This window comes from Notamacropus eugenii, chromosome 4, assembly GCF_028372415.1.
Source record: "Notamacropus eugenii isolate mMacEug1 chromosome 4, mMacEug1.pri_v2, whole genome shotgun sequence".
Taxonomy (NCBI): domain Eukaryota; kingdom Metazoa; phylum Chordata; class Mammalia; order Diprotodontia; family Macropodidae; genus Notamacropus; species Notamacropus eugenii.
In genome coordinates this window covers 341,688,190-341,707,833 of record NC_092875.1, presented here as the reverse complement: position 1 = coordinate 341,707,833, position 19,644 = coordinate 341,688,190, and the positions used below count along the sequence as shown (strand labels likewise).

The following is a 19,644-nucleotide window of genomic DNA, read 5'->3' as shown; positions in this document are numbered from 1 at the left end:
TGCCTGAAATGTTATGCTGAACTTTGCTGGGTAGTTGATCCTCGGTTGGAGTCCCAACTCCTTTGCCTTACGGAATATTGGGTTCCAATTCTTTCGATCTTTTAATGTAGAAGCTGCAAGGTCCTGTGTGATCCTGACTGTGTGACCTTGATATTTAAATTGTTTCTTTCTGGCTGCTTGTAGTATTTTCTCCTTCACTTGATAGCTCTGGAATTTGGCAACTATATTTCTTGGGGTTTTGAGTTTGGGATCCCTTTCCGGTGGGGAACGGTGGATTCTTTCAATGACTATTTTGCCCTCTGAGTCTAGTACTTCTGGGCAGTTTTCCTTGATGATTTCCTGGAAGATATTGTCCAGACTCTTTTCTTCATCATGGGTTTCTGGCAGGCCAATAATTCTTAGATTTTCTCTCCTGGATCTATTTTCCAGGTCAGTTGTTTTTCCATTTAAATATTTTAGATTTTCTTCTATCTTTTCATTCTTTAGATTTTGTTTGACTGATTCTTGTTGCCTCATTGAGTCATTAGTTTCTACTTGCCCAATTCTAATCTTGATCGTATTGTTTTCTTCAGTTAGCTTTCGCATCTCCTTTTCCATCTGGCCAATTTTTCCCTTTAAGGAGCTATTTTCTCCATTTAATTTTTGTACTTCTTTTTCCATTCGACCAATTTTCCCAGTTAGGTTTTGGGTTTCCTTTTCCATCTGATCAATTTTCCCTATTAGGTTTTGAGTTTCCTTTTCCGTGTGATTAACTCTTCCTTTTAGGGAATTATTCTCTCCAGTTAATTTTTGAACTTCCTTTTCCATTTCTTCAATTTTCTTTTTCAGATTGATGTTCTCATCAGTGAATTCTTTTTTTATAGTTTTAAAATCATTGGCCAGTTTTTCTTTTATATCCTTCTTCAGACGTTCCAGGTAATCTAGTTGTGCTTGCGAGAAATTCATAGTCCCATCTGAGGTTTCAGATGGAAGTACAGTCTCAGCTCTGACCTCTTTGGTGTTTGTGTTTTGGTCCTTATCCCCATAGAAAGATTCTATGGTTTTTTCACTTTTCGTCTGCTTTTTCCGATTCATGATGTTGGCTGAGTGTTGTAGCTTTTGGTTCTTTCAGTCAGAAGGTACAGATCTTTTAAGTTGAGTTGATGTTTGTCTAGGCTAAAAGCAGGCTTTTTGTTGTTGTTGTTGTTGTTGTTGTTGTTGTTGTTTCCCAGATCAACCCTGGGGTTAGCTTGATAGGTGTGTGGGAGGTGTGGTCTGGTCTCAGGATATCTCCTCAGCTGGCCTGAGGCAAAGGCAAGGTCCGGGGATGGTGATCCCAGCTTCCCTATTGTCTTCCCTTTTCCCCTGGAGGGCTGGCGCACGCCTAGAGGCTAATGCGTGTTCCCGCCCCTCCTGGGGCTCGTCTCCTGGGCTGAGGCTTGCTTCGGTCTCAGTGCGAATTTTTCTCTGCCCTGGGTCGTCTGTCCCTACAGATAGCCTCCACCACGGTAGGAAGAATCCCCCTTTGCCACCTCTCCAGCCTCTGGTGTTATGAGACCACCCGCCCCCTTCTGCTGCTCCCACTGATCCAGGATCAATCTGGGGAAGAATTTTATGGTTCCCTCACGGTCATCGGGGGGGAGGGGAGAGCACTTACTGATCACTCCGGCATCCCAGCTTCTGGATGTTCAAGTATTGACCCACTGAAGTCCCGTCTTTAGGCTGAAGATTTCAAAGGCTGTTGCGCTGATATCGTTGGCTCGGCCTGGCTTATCTCCTGCTCCGCTGGTCTCGCCCGCCACTCTCGGGCCCCTCGGGTCCCCTCCGCCCTGCCGCGCCGACCGCGCTGTGCTGTGCGCCGGGGTCTTACCCCCACGGAACAGATCCCTCCCGTGGACCTTCCAGTCCAGCCTGGGCTCCGAATCTGTCAAAGTCCGTCTCCCACTGGATTCTACACCTCCAAAGTCTGGTCAGACTCTCCCCCCAGATATATCCAGAGGAGTTTTTCCAGGAGCTTAGGTGAGTCGTTGCTTTCACTCCGCCATCTTGGCTCCGCCCCCCATAGCATCATTTTTTGAGCTAGTGAAAAACTGGAAACAAAGAGGTTCATCAATTGGAGAATGGAAAAACAAATTGCAAAATGGAATATTATTGGGCCATAAGTAGGTTTAAATACGAAGAATGCAGAGAAATTTAGGAAGACTTGAATGAAACAATACAGAGTGAAATGAACGGAACTCTCAGGCTCTACAGTGACCCTGACAACATAAGGAATATATCACTGAAAGAAATCAGAACTCTGATCGGTGCAGTCACCCAGCAAGGTTATAAGCCATGGACTTAGAACGAATGAATGAAAAAGCACTTACTGCATGCCAAACACAGTCCTAAGTGCTGAGGACACCAACGCAAAATTGAAACAGCCTCTGCCCTAATCTAACAATGAAAGAGGACACATACAAGAAAGTGGTGGTCAGGAAGGCTTCTTTTATTTTGAGAAATTTCAAGGACTGTGAGTGGTACTATAGGGAGTTTATTGACACAATCTCTTTAGAAACAATAACAGTATTGACTCAAATAGAATTACAAGGATGAAGGGGAGGGGGGCGTAGTTCGTTTGCGCCGGTCTGTGGCGTGAGGAGCGGCGGCGCTTTAGGCCTGGAAAGGTTTCTCCTCGTCTCTGTGGTGGCTGGGCGCCATGAGCTCTATCGGGACCGGGTATGATCTGTCAGCCTCAACTTTCTCTCCTGATGGAAGAGTTTTTCAAGTTGAATATGCTATGAAAGCAGTGGAAAACAGTAGGCAGTAGCAGGTTTGCTAGCAGATGCTCGTTCTTTAGCGGACATAGCTAGAGAAGAAGCCTCCAACTTCAGATCTAATTATGGCTATAATATTCCACTAAAGCACCTTGCAGACAGAGTAGCCATGTATGTACATGCTTACACACTCTACAATGCTGTCAGACCTTTTGGCTGCAGTTTCATGTTAGGGTCTTATGGTGCAAATGATGGAGCACAACTCTATATGATTGACCCATCAGGTGTTTCTTATGGTTATTGGGGATGTGCCATTGGTAAAGCCAGGCAAGCAGCAAAAACAGAGATAGAGAAACTCCAGATGAAAGAAATGACTTGTCGGGATGTTGTTAAAGAAGTTGCAAAAATAGTCTATATAGTACATGATGAAGTTAAGGACAAAGCTTTTGAACTGGAGCTCAGTTGGGTTGGAGAAGTAACCAAAGGAAGGCAAGAAATTCTTCCGAAAGATATAAGAGAAGAAGCAGAGAAATATGCCAAGGAATCTTTGAAAGAAGATGATGAATCAGATGATGATAATATGTAACAATGAGTGCTATACTTTTTTTTAAAGAAATGTTTCATGTGTAAACTATGTAAAAGTAGTGTATTGTGGATTACTGCAACGAATTACCAGTTTATTAAAAATTTATCTTGTAAAAAAAAAAAAAAGGATGAAGGGGAGGGGGGAAAGAAAAATGGTTTGTAGAGATAGTGAACAGGGAAAGGGGTATATGGGTAAAAAGTGGCCAGAATGAAATATGAAGACTGACTTCCTATAGTGTACTACAGACTATGGAATGCCCTCCTCCACTGGGACAACAAAGGTCCTACTATGCCAAGTCTAGAGCCAAGAGGGTTTAGCCCCAGGGCACAGTATCTGGACTAGAGGATGCAGCAGCAGGCAGGGCAGATGGCAAGATGATGTCCACGGTAGAATGTGAAGCAGGGCCGGGGCCAGCTAGATAAGGTTGGCCACAAGTGAAAATGAGACATCTGTTGTCAGGCATAGCCAAAGTATTGGTTCATTTTGCTTAACACTATTTCTTTGTCATAAGGAAGGGCATTTCAGGGGAGCACAGGTGAGAAAAGTGACAACAATGACAAGGGGAAAAAAGCTTAAATCTCTGATGGTGTTTTCCAGCTGAGTGGCTTACGTTAGTCAACTACTTTAGCTTCACTAAAAGTGTCAACGTTAACAAGATTCCAGCAAATTTAGAGCATCATCTGATCCTGGCAGAGAAATATTTATATCAGCACTTGCAAAATAATATAGAAGGAACAGCAATTCATTGAAGGAAGCATCATGTGACACCAGTCACACCAGTCACAGTGCCTTCTACCAGGTTCTGGAGGTCATGACAAAATGTGGTCTCAGACTGCAGCTACCCACCCACCAAATGATTAACTTATTTTGTGGGGGGAGGAAGTAGAAGGGGAAATCCTGTGGTTCACTGAGCAGAAGATCAAGCTAAGCCAGGAATAGTCTGTCCAGTGACATGTAGGGAACATGGTGAGAGCCATATGTAGAGAAAGCTATCCTTGTGTGGTTCAACAGGAGGCATCATAGACATCTCTAGGGTCTTTTCCCCCTACTCTTTTCAAAAAGAGATTTTCATTCCTGCCTGGAGAAGAAGCTGGAAGTCAGAGCCAGAGACCACTCTGATCTCCTCAGAGAGAGGGGGCAGTAGACTAGAATTATATCTTATCTGCTCCTTTAAATATTGTTCTTCTAAGGGATATGATCAGGCTCAATCTAATTTCTGATTACTTTGTCATTTGGGGGCAGGAGGAAATAGGGAATTCCCAAGCTCTATATCTAGTGCTTGACCCCTTCACCAAATACCAGTTCCACAATGAACACACATAACAACTAGTAAAGAAATCTCTTTATCCAATCAGAGAAGGTATACCTAGGAAAATATTTACCAGACAATAAAGAATGAAGGAGTTCTCCCATTGGAAGTGAAGTAACTCAGATCAATCAAGAGAGATTGTCTTTGACCTCACCTAAGGAGAAACTGCCTAATGCCCCCAGTTAAAGCAAGTTGGGGGTAGAAACATAATGGAGACTGTGAGCTCCATTTGTGCCTTCCCAGAATCTTTTTCTTCAGCAACCTCAGGTGGGGCTGTGTTCTTCCATCTCCTTTCTCAAAGCTGGAAGTCAGAAGGACCTGAAACAATTTGACACCTGAAGAGTCTCAAAGAAGACTCAAAGCTTGAAAAATCCCCAAAAAGGACTGGCCCTTGAAGAGTCCCAAAGAGGACTGGAAAAAGCTAGAGCTCTCTGGGTCCTTCTTCAGGGCAGGCCTTTACCTCCACCAATTAGGAGAAAGTCCCATACCAATAGGCTTTGGGATAGGGATTACCTAGACAAAACAACAACAACAACAAATAGAACTAAGGGTCAGAGAGTACAAAATACAAGTGGCCTATATGATGTGCCGGAGCACTCTAATTATATTGAGGCATCGACTGACTGCTGGATTTGGCTCTATTTATCATCTGCCCCACACTAACTCCAGTGACCAGCGACATTCCTAGTTAGCCTTCAAGCAGCAGCAGCTACAAAGTCATGTTTCTCTATGATCCTTCTCCATCATTTTGTTTGTATCCCCCTTGTCCCTCTCCATGTCTGCTCTTTTTCCATCCTCAACTTCTTTCCCTTTTTACTTCATCCCAGATCTTTCTCATAGGACAGCCAGGTAGCCAGTGGCTTGGAATCAGGAAGAATCATCTTCATGAATTCAAATCCAGCCTCATATATTTACTCATTGTGTGACCCTGGGCAAGTCACCTAACCTTGCTTGCCTCAGTGTCCTCATCTGCAAAATGAGCTGGAGAAGGAAATGGCAAAACACTCCAGTGTCTGTGCCAAGAAAACTCCAAATGGGGTCACAAGAGGAGGACACAACTCAACGACAAACTTTTCCTCATACCCCAGACTGATGTTCCCTGTTTTCTTCCCTATTACAAAGGCACAGATGTTCTCCAAGGTCTTTGGAGTACACTCCGGTTAGTCATTTATTCCTCCAATCTTCATTCAGCTTGATCACAACACATTGCAATGAACATTACAAATATAAGGCCCTGGTTCATGACATTACACAGAATGCTTAATTCAGGCTTCCCTGGTGTGATTCCTGCTTCAAGTATCAGAATGACATCAGAATACTTTAGTCCCTAGATGGGAATTGCACAGTCTAATTCAATAAATATTTAATAAAAACCTACCAACTGGCGAGCACTATACCAGACCCTGAGGAAGGTGCCAAGTTTATATAAACAATCTCTGCCCTCATGGAGTTTATAGTCTGGAGTGGTGAGAGAGAACGGAGACAAAATATATCTAGTGATCCTGTCCTAGACATCAGTCACAGTCATACGCAGGGAATAGATGATGCTCCTGGGAATGGGAATTTGAAAGAGAAAGCTGAGAGGGAGGGAGGAGGAAGGGCATCCAGCCCACTCCAGCTTCCTTTTGCCTCTCTTCCCATCTGCCTTTGAAGGGACCTTGACAAGGAAGCTGGCCTTCTCTTTGTAGACACCCAGCTGACTGTTGCAGGACTAAAGGGAAGGAGGTCTAGATCAGTGCGGGAGGAGACTGACAAGTAACCAAAGGGAAGATGAGCCTGATGACAGCGGCCGCTCTCCTTGCAACAGTGTGCGCACCGGCTTTCTGGAGGATCACCGCGGCACCCCGCGGGTACTGCACTCATCCGCACAGTCTGAGCACCTGCCCTGTTTGTGAAGGGACCGCCTTCTGCTCCGCTCCGGCCGGGAAGCATCGGGAGCGCAGCTTCCAGACTTCTTCGCCTCTCCTGCTGCTCAAGGTCACCGTCTGAAGGACCCACGGATCTGATCACGCTAGCATTCTAACTAAAAGCTATCCGAAGTGAAGACGGAGAACAGGTGACTCTTGGTTTGAAGGTGTGGAAGGGGCTTGGCTAGTGAGCAGAAGAGAGAGATTTTGATTGGTAGGAACAGACACACCCCTAGGTCCAGCTGTGGGAGCCTGCACGGTGGGAGGAGCTAACAGGAAGGACTTCCAGATTCATTGAGAAGCGACTGAGCTTGAGGAGTAACTAGAAAGATCATTACATGTGGGACTTTGCTTAGGGGGAAAAAATCTCTTCAGGGCAGTGGATAGAGAGCTGGGCCTAGAGTCAGGAAGACTGATCTTCCTGAGTTCAAAGCTAGCTGTATGACCCAGCAAGTCACTTAATCCTGTTTGCCTCCGTCTCCTCATCTGTAAAATGAACTGCAAAAGGAAACAGCAAGCCACTCCAGTATCTTTGCCAAGAAAACCCCCATTGGGGTCACAGAGAGACGCACACGACTGAAAACAAACAAGAATAGTTTGTTTCCTGAACAGAACTGCTATTTTTCATTGCATCTAAACTTTGTGTCATTGGGCGGATATTGGACAATCGAACAAGACTGATATTAGACAATACACATGAAGCAGACCGAAAAAAATACAGAATCTCATTGGCTGACAAATGGGCTTTCAAGCTGACCTTAACAGACCTATCTTGACCTTCTAGGAGGTCCTACCAAACTTGACAAGCTCATGGGGTTAGGTGGATGAGCAGATGTCAAAATATCTACATGAGCCCATGGGCTGGTAGAAGGACTGGTCAAAATCTGGCAACCAGAGTCACTCATTGGCTTCTTGCTTACGGTCACCTCCCCATGTTGGGGCAATAGAGGAATGACAAGACAGAGGGGCAACAAAAATAGTTAGAGGATTTTTTACGTAATTGAGTCACCTCCATCACATTGGGCTGGTTACCATAACAAGGACAAACAAGGGTGGAGGTCCTCTAGTTAGCTTCCTATGATTAAGCAAGTGAATTTATAATCTGCAGCTCAGACCTTTGAGACCTACTATCAGAACTTATAATCACCACCCCTATGGAACCATATCTAACTGATTAATATTGATTGGAATAAAATAGGAGTCCAATAAAATAGAGGTGCAAGTAATCATCTATCACAAGGGTCACACAGCTAGTAAGGTTCTGAAACTGAATTTGAACTCAGTTCTTCCTGACTCCAGGCCCAGCACCCTATATCATTCTTCCACCCAGCTGCCTGAGTTGCCTGTGGTTGCATAATTAAGTATTCATGTTTTTTGTGTTGTGTATGATTAACACTAAAATTTTTTAAATGGCTACTAAATCTTTGGAGTGTTGATATGAAGTATTAGGTTTGACTCCTCAAAGGAAACTTCTTGTTTTAAGAGGTATCTATTAACTTTGATATGAGAAGGCATTATGTGATGCTGTGGACAATCTGAGATGTGAAACACCAGCATATACTAGGAGACAGAAAAACCCTTCCCAAGTTCAATAAATTAGCTAAGTCAGTGGTACATCTCAGCATCCCTGGATGTATAACATTTGGGAAAAATGTCTGGAAACTGGTCATTAGACTTCCCACTGAGTACAAGAAGATAATAAGGAGTCTTAAAACCTTCCTGGAAAGAGAGGGATTATCTGAAGATAGAGTGAGATACCTGAATGAGAAATAAAACATCAATAGCAGCTGGAAATGAGCTGCCAGTAAAACTGCCAATACAAATTCAAGGAATTCACTGTCCCAAACTCATGATATTCCCCTGGCACACTATAGTGGTAGCAGGAAACTGAGGTGGAAATGTACAGGAGATTCATGGAAGGCCTCAAGGAATCAAAATTCTAATCATGAGATACTGAGTAAGTAACACATGGGATACTGAGAATATCTGCAAAGAGCAGAGAGGTGGGGGGGTTTTTTGTGACCTAAAAAGTGTACAGCAAGCCTATGTCCAGCATGTATCTGTAGGAGAGAGAGAAATCCTTTAGGAGTTTGGCTGTGGATGGAAAGGCTGTTTCAAAAGTCTGATAGTCACAACAGTGAAAATCAAGAGGGTAGCATCAGATTATCCCAGCAAGGCTGTGAGTTGCCCGATAAAGAGAAGTGTTGAGGAAAGTGGAGGGCAGATTGTATATAACCAGTTGCTGAAGAGATTACATTTTTCATAGGTGGTCAGAGGACAAGTAGAGAGGTTAGCAATGGAGAAAACCATTTTTAGCTGGTTTAAGAACATCTTGTCATGTCAGGGACATAAAAGGAGAATGAAAGACCACATCGAGTTGCTCAGATCTAAGTGCAGGGAAGATCAGAGGAAAAACAGCACAGTGGGCACAAAGCAAGAGGCCACCAGTAAGGGCAAAAAGCTTCAAAAACAGCACCAGTGGAGACTATCCTGGGAAGTGCAACTATATTGTGCGACAGCAGCAGAGTACATTCAAATGCTTAAGTGACATGTGCTCTTAAGACAAGAATTCAGAGTTGGTGTGCCAGGAACTCTTATGTGATCCATCCAGCTTTAAGAAACAGGGATCAGGAATGGGAGCTCTCCCAGAACCCCACAAACTTTAAGCTTTGGTTACAACCCACCAACACCCTTTTCTGGGTTCTTTTGTTCAAGATTCACAAGCTCTTATACAGAGGTAACTTTGAGGATGGAAGCAGCATTGGGGATCCCAAATGACACTCACATCCCAGTCATTTTGCCAAAAGTGTTTGTACAAGATACCTCTCTAGCCTAGACCTCTGTGGGGTGAGTGAAGACTCCCCACATTTGGGCTACATCATTTTAACATGAAGTTCTTTGAAATAGTCATGGGTGTCAGCAGAAAAGTTGACATCATAGCTGTAGTATATCCACACCTGGTCCACACCTTTAATGTCTTGGGACTGATTAGGACCCACTCCAGTTGCTTCTGGCAAGAATTCTGCAGACTAGGTGCTAGTATTCAATTTCTGAATACGCTGATAAGCCTCATGTCTCTCTCATGGAAGCCCCTGAGACAATGGGGACAAAGAGCACTAAAAGAACTTTGACTTCTCTACCTTGGAAGTGGATCCATTCAAGTCCATTCAAGTCTTCAATGACTAACCCTCCTGAGCCCCCAAGGTTCGATGATTAGGTATTCAGATTTGTTATGAGGGATGAAAGAATTGTTGGAGAAACCCAGCCTCCATTTTTTGTCTATTAAATATAAATAATGATACCAGGAGTACTTATCTCACCAGGCTGTTGTGGAGCTCAAATGAGATGTTATATGGAAAGACTTTAAAAACATTAAAGCTCTATAGAAATGTCAGTGATGGTGATGTGCATTTTTGGCATTTCCAAGTGAGTCAATCAAAAAAACGACAGAATTTCAGAACCATTTTGTTACCTTTTTTGAACAACTTATTTTTGAGCACAGCACAGCTTCTCAGGGATCTTAGGCAGCTTGATGATGCAGCGCATAGAGTGCTGAACTTAGAGTTAATAAGATCTGAGTTAAAATCTGAACCTCAGATACTGGCTGTTTGACCCTAGGCAAGTCACTTAATCTCTGGGAAAAGGAGTTTCTCCATCTGTCTAATGAGAATAATAGCTCACAGAGTTATTGTGAGGATCAAATACCATATGTAAAACACTTTGCAAGCTTAAAGTGCTATTATTATTCTTATTAGCACTATTTTGAACCCAGTCACCAAGAGGTAGCTAGCATGTGCTCCCTGCTCCCCACAAGGAGGGAAGAGGATAAATGAGAACAGGCTGTGCACATGGTAATGCTTTTGGTTCCCCCAAAATTCAATCTTTGGTGGACAGAAGATCCAATAAACTAAATAATTATTATGATTATTATCATTCATTAAATGATTATTATGTGCCAAGTACTGTGCTAAATCCTGAGTATTTGCTGTTCTTGAATTGTTTCAGAAATGCCCAACTCTTTGTGACCCCAAGTTGGGGTTTTCTTGGCAAAGATATTGGAGTGGTTTGCCTTTTCTTCTTTAGCTCATTTTAGAGATGAAGAAATTGAGGCAAACAAGGTTAAATGACTTGCCCAGGGTAACACAGCTATTTCGTGTGAGGACAAATTTTGTCTGAGGGCAAAATTTGAACTCAGGTTCTCCAGACTCCAGGGCCAGCACTCTATCCACTGTACCGCCTGGTGCTAGGGATACAATTAATAAAAAGACAGTTCCTGCCCTCAAGAACTTATAATTGCATACTCTTTGACCCAGCAATACCACTTCTAGAGCTGTGTCCCAGAGAGATCACACAGATAGGAAAAGGATGCACAAAAATATTTACAGCAGATCTTTTTGTGGTGGCCAAGAATTGGAAATTGAGGGGATGCCCATCAATTGGGGAAATGGCTGAACAAGTTGTGGTATATGAATGTAATGGAATATTATTGTGCTATAAGAAATGATGAACAGGTAGACTTCAGAAAAACCTGGAAAGACTTATATGAAGTGATGCTGAGTGAGGGAAGCACAACCAGGAGAACATTATACACAGTTACAGTCACACTCTGTGGTGACTAACTTTGATAAACTTGGTTCTTCTCAGCAATATAAGGTTCTAAGACAACTCCAAAAGGCTCATGATGGAAAATGCTTTCCACATCTAGAGAAAGAATTACAGAATCTGAATGTAGATTGAAACATACTATTTGCTCTTTTTTTTGTTTGGTTTTGTTTCTTCTCTCTCATGGTTCATTCCTTTGATTATAATTCTTCTTTACAACATGACTAATGTGAAAATATGTTTAATATGAATATATATGTAGAGCCTGTATCAGATTATATGCCATCTTGGGGAAAGAGGAGAGGGGAGGGAGGGGGAGACAATTTAACACTCAAAAGTTTGTGGAGCTGAATGTTGTAAACTAAAAATAATTAATTTTTATAAAAATATCTTACAATCTAACCTCTGAGACAAAACATAAAAGAAGGTTGGAAAGGAGGTGGGGGTGGAAACTGAATCTTTTAAAGATATCTCACATTCATCTTCTGGTTATAGAGCCCAAACTAAGATACATGCATACATACATACATACATACATACATATATATGAAGAAATTTTTTTAATTGCATTATATCTTTGAAATTATAGTGAAGGATAGTGAAGGATTTTAAAGTCGTAGATATGTCTAAGGACAGCAAAGTTGTTCTATTGATAGACAGTTCTGAGAAAGCAGGGTTAGCATATGATAATATTTTTATAATCTATTGCCTGCCAGTGTTCATCTCATTGAATCATCCTATGGACCCTCTTCAGAAAATGTTTTTATAATAGGGTTTTATAAGAAAGTTACCGAAATTATGACAAAGTTTTCAGTGTCTTTAAAATATTACAGGTGTGATTTTAAATGTTGCTTCTGTTTGGAATTGTGTTAAAAGTCAAAATGTTAAGAAAAGCTTGAAGAAAAATGCAATCTGATGCAAACCTTTACTGAGTGTCCTTTCATGATGAGATGGCAATACAAGAATCTATATGCTTTGGAGTAAAATACACTAGCAAGCATGCTGGAAATGATAAGAGATGTCTCTCCTTCACACCCTATCAACAAATTGAATGCAAGTGAGATAGAAGAAATTCAAATGGTGCATTGTGGCCTTGGCGCAGAAATCATAAACAGTGTTCTGAATACTACTGAAAATTAAAAGAAGACTGATAAAACAGAGGAATAGGAAGAGGAGTTGTCCAGAAGGATGTGAAAAGTTTCAGGAGTCTGCAACTCCAGTTTCTGATTCAGTATTTGATTTTGCAGAAAAGCAACCAGGTTGCATTGCTTAAGTGTGTCTTTTGTGGCACCCACTTTTCTGTACTTTTCTGAGGAAAGGAAAAAAAGAAAACTACAAGGAAACAAGGTGATGTCAGGGATTTTCCAGAAACAAAGTTTCTGGTTGGTACATAGTTAGTCCAATAGTCCATGCCATCATAATATAATGGATAATACTCAATTACAAAAATAAAGGAGGATTACTGTAAAATGCTCTTTGCTAAGGTAAGGGAGTAAGCATTCCATCCAAAAGGAGGGAAATCAAACAGGTTGAGCACTTAAAGGGTTAACTTCAGTTATTCAGAAAATCTTGCTGTCCGGGGGAAGTCATACCTGTCGGAACGCAGTCATTTGTGGTTGATGACTGAGACAGTTTGGACTTTTTGACATCATGAAAGTATCCCTATCCAGTGGTAAGAGAGCTAGCTCTGTAATCAGAAGACCTGGGGTAAGACCTGAATCCAGGTCCTTCTTTTTACACTTCTGCCTATACAACCTTCAGCAAATCAATTAACTTCTCTGGGTCTCAGTTTCCTCATATGAAAAGAGGAGGTGAGGTTGGACTAATTGGTCTATGTTGTGTCTCTTAGTTCTAAGATCTACGTTTGGTGAAAGAGTCAAGGAGGTGACAGACAGGAGAAACCGGGAGTGTGTTCTGGGAAGCCTAAGAACATTGGGCCAATTAGGTTTCAACCAGGGTGTTGAATGAATCATGCTCAAAGGGGAGGAAGGACCACCATATTACAATTCAGAGTAATAATATTAACAGGTAACATTTATATAGCACCTACTAAATGCCAGGCACTGTGCTAAACACTTTGCAATTATTATCTCATTTGATCCTTACAACAACCTTGCCAGCTGGGTGCTATTATTATCCCTATTTAACTGAAAAGGAAACTGAGGCAAGCAGAAGTTAAGTGACTTGCCCAGGGTCACACAGCTAGTAAGTGTCTGAGGCTGGATTTGAACTCAGGTCTTTCTGGTTCCAAAGCTGATACTCTGTCTACTGGGCCACCTAAGCTGCCCTCAAGTCAGAAAGACCTGACTTCAAATCCAGCCTCAGACACATACTAGCTATGAGACCCTGGGCAAGTCACTTAACCCTGTTTGCCTCAGTTTCCTCATCTGTAAAATGAGCTGGAAAAGAAAATAGCAAACCACTCCAGTATCTTTGCCAAGAAAACCCAAAATGGGGTCACAAAGAATCTGATATGACTGAAATGACTGAACAACAACATCTTGACTCCAGACCCACTGCTCTATGCAATGAACCACCTAGCTGCCCCCAGGATAAGGGATGGGACTTGGTAAAGCAAAGAAGTAATTTGAATGGTTCGAATCATCAGCCATCCTAGGCAGAGGCCAAAGAAGAAGAATGCAGGGGAAAAAAGTGGGGGGGAGCCGATTAATTTTAAATTTAAATCTATGATCATATAAATATCCACAAAGGCCTTAATATAAAAAGTTCTTCTGTCTCCCCACCCCCTCCTTTGCATAAAGGCTCTCAGTCCATTTGTAGGTCACCCCTGCTCCACATACTCCCCTGTACATGGGGGGGCCCCACGGACCCTTTACTCCCTAATGGACATTAAAGAGAATAACACTCATGAGTTTAATTGTTTTTAGGTTAAACCTGGGAGACTATAGAGAAATAACAGAATAAATACCAGGACACCTTCAGGGCAAATGCATTATGTGCTTTCTAAAGCGTCCTTGCATCCCTAATTGCCTGATGATTGTAGCTTTCCAAAGCTTTGGTCGCATTTACGCTGGCCACATTCTTCTGTGCAGTGGGATGGCTTTTCAGCTTCAAAGTTAGCCCTGCACCTTTTATCTTTCTTATACATTTCCTTCTAATCTTCACTCGGCATTCCGGCACTTCTAGCTGTAGGCCCTTTAATGCCTTACCTCCTTTTCAGCTCTTCCAAAGAATAAACACTGATAAGTGAAGCTAAAATGCTTTATGTAGGCTTCAGTTAGCTTTATTTGGCAATTACAGTCCTGGAATAGAACCAGAGAATCGGAGCACAGTCCTTTAAGAGGTCATAGACCTTCCTAATCTCTCCTGGATACACCCTGTTCTTTCCACCTTCACAGATACCACGCAAATCCAGGCCCTCATCACCTCGCATCTGGTATTAATAGTCTCCTAGTTGGTCTCTGTCTTTTGTTCTCCCTTCCTCCTCCACCTCCCCTCCCCAACCTCACCTCTCCCCAACCTTTCTACTCATTAATGCCTATTCATGATTTTTCTTAGCTCAATCTCTGGGATTGGCTGCAACCTTTCTGACTACGCATAAGTCAAATTGAGGAGGAAAACCCCAGAGCTGGGAATCAGGAGACTTGACTTCTAGTTCCAGCTCTGCCACTAACTATTTGTGGGAATCTAAGCAAGTAATTTAACATCTTCAGACCTCAATGTCTTCATGTGATCTCTAAGGTCTCTCCCAGTTCTAAGGGTCTATAATTCTTCTTTTGGTGTATTTGAAAGGTTGTGAAAATCCACACTTCCAGCCCTGGATCCCTTGAGTAACAGCTGAATTCGCCCATACCTAAAAGGGAGAGGGGATCCCAAAGAATTGTACCACCCCCTGTCCATCACAAGCTTCTTCCCTGAACTCTGGAAATGCATAGATTAGCCCCATAGGGATTGCTATGCTCTGGCCATAGTAGGTGACTTTGGGAGACACTGATTCACCTGTAACAGTGGGTCATAGTGGGGAGGTGGGATGGGCTCGGGGGAATGTTGGTCTTGGAGTCAGAAGACCTAGATTTGAGACACAGTTCTTCTGGTTGCTACTTGAATGACCCTGCCCACATCAATTTACCTCTGAAAGACTCAGTTTCCCCACAGGCAAAATGAAGATAATTATAACATTTGCCACCATTTTGGAGTTGTTATGTTATGTTGAAAGTTCTCTGTAAACAGTAACGTGTCATATGAATTTGGACTAGTGTTATTTACCAGGAAGGATATTACTCTCAGAAATTCTCACTAGTTACTCATCACTAAGTATAAAGCCTACAAATTGTAAATGCAGTCATTGTAAAATCATGAAAAACCTGATTTTTAGATGCTTTAGAGTCAACTTTCACAGTTAAGTATGGGTATATCCCACTTAAAGAAAACTTATGTAAAGTTTTCATTAAAGAAGTAGTAAGTTGTTTAAATACAGGAGTATCCCATGAAGAGCTAACAAGTAAGTCTCTCCTCTCTTTTCTGTTTCATGCTCTCGTTAACCTGGGTGAAGGAAAAGTGCAGGCCCTTCTTTTGGAAGCAAAAGGAGGCTGATGTTGCAGCTTCCAGGGTTTCCCTGCGTAGGAGCACAAGTTAGGGAAATTTTTGAAGCAAGTCAGACATTGAAATGCCCTGAGTCTCCCTGGATGGGGTACAGTAAGCCAGAGAGTTTGTAAAAGGCATACCCAAAACCCTGCCTCAGTCTTCACATTAGGAAGAATAAAAATACCAGGGTTATAGGGAAAAGTAATAATTAAAACATAAAATCCTTCCATTTACTGATAATTAAGGGTTGATTTTGTGCTTCTGAGAACCAATCCCAGGGTTAACTGTGATGACTGGCAGAACTGAGGCTAGGGGTGGGCAGAGGAGGCACCCAGTGAAGCCAAGGGTTCTTTGTGGCATGGAGCCCATTGGCAGTCTGGGGAAGACTATGGACCCTTTCTCAGATTAATGTCTTTCCACGAATAACATGAATGGTGTTCGACTCCTAAGGAAAATAGTTGTATTGAAATACAATTATCAAAATCTTTTTAAAAGAAAACCAAGTTCATGATTTTGAGGCTAAGATCCCCTGAATTAGAAATAGCACATAACATCACAATTAGAAAGGCTGGGCAATTGAGCTCTTGGGAAGATGGCAGCCCCTACAATAGCCTGCTTCCATATTGGGACTAACAGCACATAAAAAGAAGGAGAACTGACTGGTGTTTAAGAAGAAGAAGAATAGTAGTTAACATTTATATAGCACTTACTGTGTGCCAGGCACTGAGCTAAATGCTTTACGGTTATTATTTCATTTGATCCTCAAAACAATCCTTTGAGGCAAGTGCTATTATTACTCCCATTTTGTAGTGGAGAGAAACTCAGACAGAGTTTAAGTGATTTGCCCAGAGTCATTCAGCTAGTGAGGGTCTGAGGCCAGATTTGAACTTGGGTCTTCCTGGCCTGACTCTCTATCCACCAAACCACCTAGCTGCCATTTTGAAGATCATTCTAATCATATACTGCTGTTATAGAATTTACAGTCTTTTGTGGAGGAAGAAACAACCAAGTAGGACTTTGCTGCAGTGGAAAGGCATAACTGTGGAGGTCTGGGGTCCTGGGATAGTTTTCCTTAAATTGATGTTCACCTTTTAATAGGTGGGTGACCCAAAGTCTCAGATACAGAGAACAGAAACACCAAAGGGATATGACAGTGATAAATTAGTTCCTCAAGGTTGCTGAAATCTACACCCACATCTTGGCTTTCTTCGTACCTGTCTAGTCTCTTTATGTTTTACTCCCTTCCATTTATTTCCTTCATGACTTTTTATTGGTTGTTCTTTTTGTCTAGAATGGGGGACCTAGGTGGCCCAGTGGAAAGAGCTCTGGACTTGGAATCAATCCAGCCTCAGACACTTACTAGCTGTGTTTCTCCCAGGCAAGTTACTTTACTCTGTTTGCCTTAGTTCTTCATTTGTAGAATGAGCTAGAGAAGGAAACGGCAAACCACTCCAGTATCTTTGTCAAGAAAACCCAAAAAATCAGGTCATGAAGAATCAGACACAACTGAAACAACTGAACAACAGTGTGTCTGGAATGCCTTCCTTCCTCACCTCTGCCTCCTGGTTTCCATGGCTTCCTTCAAGACTCAATTCAAATCCAACCTTCTGCAGGAAGTCCTTCCCAGTCCTCCACTCTGCAAGTGCCTTCCTTCCCCACTCCATGAATATTACTTTCTATTTATACTATGTGTATCTCATGCGTACATGATTATTTGCATTTTAAGCAACATGATAGATAGAGTTGGGGAGTCAGGAAGACCTGAGTTCAAATCTAGCTTCAGACACTTAATAGCTATCTGATCCTGAGTAAGTCACTAAACTCCATCTACCTCAATTTCCTCAACTGTAAAATGGGGATAATAACAGCACCAACTTTCCAGGGTTGTGCCAGGCACTGAACCTCACTTTTAGTGCTGCCCAACAAGCTGCCCTCCCACCTTCTGGCCCCTTCCAAGTGGAAAATGGTGGAATGCAGGAGAATTTTCCAAGCAAGTTTGAGCTGGAATGAAAGATAAGAAACGCGACAAGATAAACACGCACATACACACACATATATATGCACAAATTTAAAGAACCATACCTTTTGATAAGGGTAACCACTTTTATCAAGATAGCAAAAATTTGAGTGGCTTGGACATGTAAATGGGCCCTCAGTGTTGGTGGGAACTCACTCAGACTACTCAAATAAAATTATTCAAGGACCTCTAACCCTGTAACTCAAAACAGATATCCCTACCCCTCTTTCTTTCCATTTTGTCCCCAAGTCCCTTCCACCTCCATGACCCTTAGATTCATACTTCTGTAAAGGAAGTCACCCTAATTTAAAGGTGAAGTCACTCGGAGGTGGCCTTCCGTTTGGCTGATTCCTATTGTCCCCAATCAAGAATCTGAGTAGACCTGAAAGACTTTTATCATGATAGGGTAAAGGAAGGAGAAAGGGACGTGTCCCAAAATGGAGTGAAGTAAAAGAAAAGGCAAAGGGAAAGGGATATTCCTGAAACATCGTCTCTAACATAAAGATGACTCTTCTTCCATCCCACCCTCCATTTCTCAACTTTAAAAGCTAAAGTTTCTTGACTCCAAACTCCATGAAAGCAGGGAGTAGAATTATCCCTGTGACTCCAAAGCATCTAGCATAGGACGTTAAGTGTACTAAGGGCTTAATTAATAACATTGGGGGTTTTTTTTTAATGATTTCATTTCTCCTTTTCCTCTTCTTCCTATTTCTCCTCTCACCCAAGGAAAAAAACTATTTGGTTTTTCAAAAGCTGATCTAAAGATAGCTGCTCCCCCAAGCAAGCTTATCATTAAGACCAGTAGCCCCAGGGGAAGAACAAGAAGTAGGCAGCTCTCTATGCTGTATGCCAATGGGGTGATAAATTGCCCCCTGACCAAAAAGATCTCCCTCAGTAGGCTGCCAAGCAATTGGAAATGCCTCACATAGATGTCACTCCTGGAGGGACCTTATTAAGGAGATGGGCATTTGAGCTTGGTTAAGATATCATGTGCTCGAACAGTAATATATGATTAGCACAGCTTTTCTTTATCTAGTATTAATATTACCACCTACTGTCATTCTGATGATCCCCTTACTTAAAATTCAGGATCTCCCTGGATTCAAACCTTTCACAAAATAATGAGTTGTTATTCTCACAGTTCAAACTACTTACAAGTCTTTGCCAGAGGTGTGGGACCCAAAGATGTCAGCTGAGCCAATTTTAATTACCGTAGGATCACAGACCTAGAAATGGAAAGGCCCTCAGAATCTATCTAATCCAAACTACTCATTTTACAGATGAGAAAACCAAGACCCAAGGGATGGTAAATGACTTGCTTGAGATCACGTAGGTGGTAAAGCAACACAGGAGAGATTCAAAGTCAGGTCCTCTAACTCTGAGAAACTATGCTGTCTTCATTATAACAGGCTACCTCCAATTACCATAAAAGCCAACTGCTACCCACCCTGCCATATCCCCTTCTTGCCAGCAACAAAGACCTGTTACCAACTGTGTGTCTTGGTGACAGGTGAAGACTCCCTTTCATTTGTGCAGAATCAGCCCTAGGGCTGGCTGAAAAATCAACATCGTCCTCCTCCTAAGATCTCTCATTCTCCAAACTTAAAGAGCCAGCTCCTTCCTCAACAGACCCTTTTTAAAAGATTGCTGAACCCTACCTAGTCTGTGCCATGACTTCTGGGAAACTATCACTTTTACATCTGTTTGAAAATTATTGGTATATTTAAATTCCCTCCCAGATTCTGAAGTATCTAGATAGGTGTAAAATGAACGGATATGCTCCAGGAATACTTTAATGTGCAGGAAGAGTTCTGCTGCAACAAAGCTCCATAATATTATTTCTACTTAATAGTAAATAATTATGATTTTTAATATTCCAATCTAGAAGGCTAGCCATATCATTCTCCTGCTTCTCTAAGCATTATATTTGAAAGGTTCTCCAG

The 19,644-nt window shown here is 42.1% G+C and overlaps 1 pseudogene; it reads left to right on the top strand.

Moving 5' to 3' along the window:
• Nucleotides 1-2,588: 2,588 nt before the first annotated feature.
• On the top strand, nucleotides 2,589-3,446 carry LOC140498482 (proteasome subunit alpha type-3 pseudogene; annotated as a pseudogene).
• The last annotated feature ends 16,198 nt before the right edge of the window (nucleotides 3,447-19,644 follow it).